At 37.4% G+C, this 6,321-nt stretch overlaps 1 pseudogene; it reads left to right on the forward strand.

Moving 5' to 3' along the window:
• The first annotated feature begins 1,336 nt into the window (after positions 1 to 1,336).
• On the forward strand, positions 1,337 to 2,050 carry LOC131821825 (peroxiredoxin-1-like; annotated as a pseudogene).
• The last annotated feature ends 4,271 nt before the right edge of the window (positions 2,051 to 6,321 follow it).

Here is a 6,321-nt window from a genome sequence, read left to right on the forward strand (position 1 = left end):
TTTTCTGCCTTTATTATAGTGCTTGAAGTGTGCAGGATCCCAGATCCAAAAATGACTTAACTCAGTACCTAGGTATGGATACAGGGGAAAAAACCCTACTACCAATGAGAACTGATGGAAGAACTATTGTTAACATACTTGCTGTGAACATCTATGTAGTAAAAAAGTGCTTTCAAAATCAGAACCTATAAAACAAATCTGATTTTCTCATTGGTTCCCATTATAAGGTCTATGGGGAATAGAACGGACAAGTAAATGATCTTGCAATTTTGTTTTTGGATTTTTTTAGATGATGAAAAAGATATGCTGTCCACCTAGTCCTTCATTTTATTTTATTTTCCTTTTTTGTTTTCACAATCAAAATTCTCCTTTACCTCTTTCCAAGTAGAATTCAATGCAGTCATTGTTGATGCATTTATTAGCTCAGATAGAAAAGAAATTGAAATAATTAGCTAAAATTAAGTATATAGATTTTAGTTAACCTTACATAAAGAAATCTCTGTAAGAGAACCTACTATCTCCTATATATAATATTTGTTTTTTTAATTAAGATGATCTTTTAAATCACTCATTAATATGTGTCTCAATGTGAAATATTGTAATCTAATTAACTATATGAAATAAGAGCAAAATATATGATGGAAAGCCAATATACAAAATTTCCATTTAAACATAAAAGCAGGAAATATCAAGAGGTTTCCCTAATATTAATGGCTTGCTGCTCTTGCCTTTTATCTTACTATGGAGACAGAATAAATTGCAACTTGAGAAGTTGAGATGAAAGAGTCTGACTCCCTGAAAAACGAGCCCATAAATGAGGAGCTGTAACATCAGGACTGTTGTGAAGCACTTTGCCTCCTACAGTCTGCCACAGGGAAGTGCACTACTTGCATATATGTCCTGCATATCCTTGTAAATCTGTAGCTCCACAATAACTTTCTCACATTTTAATGCTGGTGTAGAATGAAAACCCTTCTCATTTTTCAGATAGGGCCATGAATTATTGGAAGTCACAATTAACATGCAGGATAAGTTAATTGCTAAAATAATCATAGCATTTTAATCTAAACTCTTCAATTTGGAGAAGTATTTAGCCCCGAGTCATAACTTTTAGAGACGTGGAGAAATAGAAGTCAAAAATCCTAACCTCCTTTTCAGTATATAATGCAGCTGTCTTCTAAATTGGCCTTCATTTTATTTGGGAGGGCTGGTACAGCATTCCATCTGAGAAATTATTGGCTTCCCCACCACCACCCAGCTTATTACAAAGGAAAACCTGTGGTCTTCTTCCTGGCTTGTCTCCTGAGTTTTTGCTGGTAGAGCTGCCAGTAGTAAGATGTCTTCAGGAAATGCCAAAATTGGGCATCCTGCCTCCAACTTCAAAGCCACGGCTCTTATGCCAGATGGCCGGTTCAAAGACCTCAGCCTATTTGACTACAAAGGAAAATACGTTGTGTTCTTCTTTTACCCTCTTGACTTCACCTTTGTATGGCCCATGGAGATCATTGCCTTCAGTGACAGGGCAGAATTTAAGAAGCTAACTGTCAAATGATTGATGCTTCTGTGGATTCTCATTAAACACACCCAACAAACAAGGAAGATTGGGACCCATTAATATTTCTTTGGTATTAGACCCCAAGCATGTACCATTGCTCAAGACTATGGAGTCTTTTTTTTTTTTTTTAAGATTTTATTTATTTATTTGACAGACAGAGGTCACAAGTAGACAGAGAGAGGGGGAAGCAGGCTCCCCACTGGGAAGAGAGCCTGATGCGGGCCTTGATCCCAGGATCCCGAGACCATGACCTGAGCTGAAGCCAGAGGCTTTAACCCACTGAGCCACGCAGGCACCCCAGGACTATGGAATCTTAAAGGCTGATGAAAGCATCTCGTTCAGGGGCCTCTTTATCATTGATGATAAAGGTATCCTTAGGCAGATCACTGTAAATGATCTACCTGCTGGCCGCTCTGTGGATGAGACTCTGCAACTGGCTCAGGCCTTCTAGTTCACTGACAAGCCTGGGGAAGTGTGCCCAGCTGGCTGAAAGCCGGGAAGCCTTCCTCTAGAGAGAATGGCCTGAGCTGTGTTAGGGGACAGGCCAACTTTGATGTACAGCAGTAGGGCATCACTTTTGATCTTTTGTTGTTTCTATTAAACTTGAACCAAGGGGGGGGGGGGGAGGAAAACTTGTGAGCGATGGAGTTTCCTGAACATGGAGTTTGTAAGTGTTCAATAGATGTTTGTTTGATAAATGAGCGCACTGGTTTAGGCACTGGGCTAAAAACTGTAAGTATGGAGATGCATGTAGCATAGTTCCTATTTTTTAGTATACGTTATGGTGAAGAGAGAACTTGTAAGCATACTGTAATGAAATTTCGTAATGCCTTGCTGGGGACATAGAATGTTTCAGCTGCAAGGAGGAGCACTAAATCTTGATTTGGAAGGAAAAGGGAGGGTTTTTAGGGAAATTGAAGTAGATGAGGTCATTAAGGTATACTAGAAGTTTATATTTTCTTGAAAAGCACCTAGTTATAAATAACCTTTCTTGGGGTAAAGGTAAAGATAAGATAAAATAAGACTGAGGACATGAGTTATATTACTGCTGCTCTTAGTTTATCTCTAAATATTATCTTTATGAAACCAAACAGGCATGACAAGTGTGTTGTAGTTGTTGTTGTTGATTAGTCTATGTGTATGTGTGTATGTGTTTTGTTTTGGAAGCACTGTTGACACAAACCTATTCCATTATTCAGTTATGATGATTTTATTAATACACCAATATACACTGATTAATATGCTGACTGGTGAGCTGACCTAGAAAGCATAAAATGACTTGTTTTTCCTTTTACTATTTATGTTTTTATGACTATATCCTTTGATCCAGGCCTTATATTCCTCCTTGAATGACTAGATATTCATACATATCCCTCCCTGGTTCTTCTTCCTCTTCCTAAAGGATTAAAGTTGGAGTGCTCCAGAGCTTAGAGCTTGGTTCTCCTCTCTTTGATATCTACCCACATAAATTCTGTGATTTCAGATCTACCGATTGAACTATTCTCTGTATGCTATTGTTTGCCAAGCTTACATCTGTGGTTTTCACATCCCTTTTGAGCTTCACACTCATATATGCTATTGCCTACTTGACATTTCCTCTTTTCCAAAACTGAATTCTGAAATTCTTCCCAAGAACTATTTCTTTGTGTCAGTTAATGGCATTCACCCAGTTGCTCAGGACAAATGTGTTGTCATCTTAGATTACTCTCCTCACCCTTGCCACCATCTAGTGCATCAGCAAATCCTTTTGGCTCTACCATCAAACCATATCCCAAGTTATACTATGTCACCAAAGATTATAAACTAATCCAAACTTTGTCACTCTTATCACCATTTCTTCTACTAGTTGGAGCAATCATCATTTTTTTTTATATAACTATTGTAATAGCCCATGCTGGGTAGTTTGTATTAGTTCAGTCTTTGTAGTGGATCAGTTATTGGGATAACAACTTTAAGGGCAGTATTGTGCAATGGGTAGACAAGATGGAATAGAGGCCAAGACCATTGGAAGTGAGAAGGTCAAGGAATTAAGAAGTCAGGGTGTAAAAGAATAATCCATGTGAACTTTGAAATTGCCAAATTAATAACAAGCATATGGCTAGAAAACAATGTAGGGATTCAGGTGCTAAAATCTGAAACATGAAATGAATGAAAGGGGCATCTTTAGTTCCATGTATTTCTACTGTTCTCCACTTATAATTTCTGCTTTCTCATGAATTTCATAACTCTTAGCTGTTCATGGGTTCTCTGTGTAGCCTTTCACATTTAGCTCCTGTTAAAAATGTCATTCCCTGCACTGTTTTTCAGTTCAGATTTCTAAGAACAAGAAACAGGTTGGCTCAACCTATTCCTGTTTGGATAGTCATTTTTTCTTTTCTTTTCTTTTTTTTTTTTCTGTGTGTGGTAGACCACATCATAGTTTACCCTTTAGTCATGCTCCTGCCTGTGATCTGATTACCTGTAGCCAGAGGGCATATGAGGATTGACAGCTTCAGGAATAAAGGGATCATGACCACCTAGGATTGTAACTTCAGTAGAAAGTGGGTTGGGTGTTTTCTCTTATATGCTAAGGCTTTGAAGGCACTTTTGGACATGGAACACAATTACTGCAATCTCTGTATGGTTGTGTCAGAGATTGAAGTAGGGAAATAGCATAGAAGATGTAAGCAGTACCAGGAAGTCATTTTACAAATTACTAATACAGATGCACTGTCATTTCAATTAACAAAAGAAAAATTAAGACTGTATATAACTTTAGTTAGTGTTTGGTGCATCCCAGATATTAAGGTGTATTTTATTGTCTTTCTTTCATTCATTCACCCAATAATTATTTAGTAGCCCCTCTCTGCTGGATAGTGGTATGCAATGAGTAGAAGATCCTAGTAAGAAAAGCTTGGAATTCTATTAGGTTGCCCCTGATACCAATAATATCCTACTTGATATCTCATGACTCAGGCCACTTTAACTAGCTCCTAACACATCAAGAATGATCTGCTCTATAAGTGATTTCCTCTTGTTACCTTGCTTTCCTTTAATGTAAATTACAAAAGAGATTAGCACACTTCATAGAAAATTAGAAAGGCTAATTAAGTCAGGAAGCAGTGTTTTGAAGATGAAAATAGTTTCTGTGTATTAAAGTGTTAAGTATGTATGCAACAGTTGTTGGTACAGTGCAGTCTGCAATACTGGTGCCAGGAATGGAAGGCATACCAAAATGCCATATCTAAAATGCTTTTAGATAACAAAAGGTCTTCATTGAAAATTCAAGTGGCACAATAAAGTGCTTGATAGCCTCTGACTTCTAGTAAAGTATTACTCTATTATCAAGTGTATATATATACATATATATATATATATACACACAAAGATACATATTCAAGATAAAAATGGGATTTAGGTGGAATGAAGTAAGGAACCCCATCTTGGTGCACATCCCAAAATTCAGAATGTATGAAGTAAAAATCTCCTACAGCATTGCTTGATCTTGAGTTATAGATACTAGAACAAAGGAGTTTGAAGGCAGAGTCCACTGGACATCAAAGATGTTCCTGGTGTTGCGAGGAAAAAAAATTCTCAACCATTCAAAATTCTTCTACCTGATCTAAGAATGGTTTAATAACATGCATTCCTGCTGTATACATGTGAGAAACCTAGGAAAGTTGAGTAACTCCTTGAAATGGCCCAATCCATCACTATCTTCAAAGATGGAAGATGCTGCGTGTGGCAGAGGCCAGTTATTGGAAATTTTCAAGAAAAAGCACTGTAAACAAGGACATGATTGTTATGCAGATTTAAGTCATTGCCTTCCTCATTGATAAACCTTCCTAGAGATTAAGTCATTCCCCTCTTTCTGGTATATATTTACAAATGGAGATTCCATTATAAATGTAAATGTCTCAGAAATGCGTAACTTCTACTTGGTTCACAGAGCTTCTCATGTGCCTGCAATTTCTCATTAATTACAAGCTTAAAATAATCAGTGTGCCAGAAGCATATCATGTAGTGGCAAAATTTTTCTCCCTACATCAGGATCTGAGAAATTAGGTAAAATGAAGGTTGAAAGTAGGGCTGAGAATATTGATCTGGAGAAGTCCTATAAATACTTCCTGCACTGTTTGTGGTCTCATCAGAGATGGAGAAAACAGATTGAATAAAGACATAGGATTATAGATTATAGATTTTTGCTAATTTATTTGCTTGCTCACTACATATTTATTTATTATATTAAGTGTTATGGGTTGAATTACCTACCCTCCCCCCAAAAAAAGATATATATTTGCTTGTTTGGAAATACAGTCTTTGCTGATATAATTAGTTAAGATGAGATGCTAGAGTAGAGTGGGCCCCTAATCCAGCTTGACTGGTATCCTTAGTATCCTTAGAAAAACTGGCCATGTGAAGACAGAATTGGAGTTACGCAGCTGCAGGGCAAAGAGCGAGTGGCAAAGCTTGCTCACAAAAACTAGGAAACTAGGAGAGAGGCATGGAACAGATTCTTCCTCAGAATTTTCAGAAGGGAACTAACCCTGCTGTCAGGCTCCTAACCTCCAAAACTGTGAGATAATACATTCATGTTGTTTTAAGCTACCCAGTTTGTGGTACTTTGTTATGGCAGCCCTAGGAAACTAATACATCAATATCCAATTATTTATATACATGATCGAGTCTGTGCTCACTGGCTAGTGTAGGACAGGGGTTGGAAAACTTGCTGCAGAGGATTAATATTTCAGGTGGGTGGGCCACATGGTGTCAGTTGCAATTACTCA

The sequence above is a fragment of the Mustela lutreola genome, chromosome X, assembly GCF_030435805.1.
Source record: "Mustela lutreola isolate mMusLut2 chromosome X, mMusLut2.pri, whole genome shotgun sequence".
Lineage (NCBI taxonomy): Eukaryota > Metazoa > Chordata > Mammalia > Carnivora > Mustelidae > Mustela > Mustela lutreola.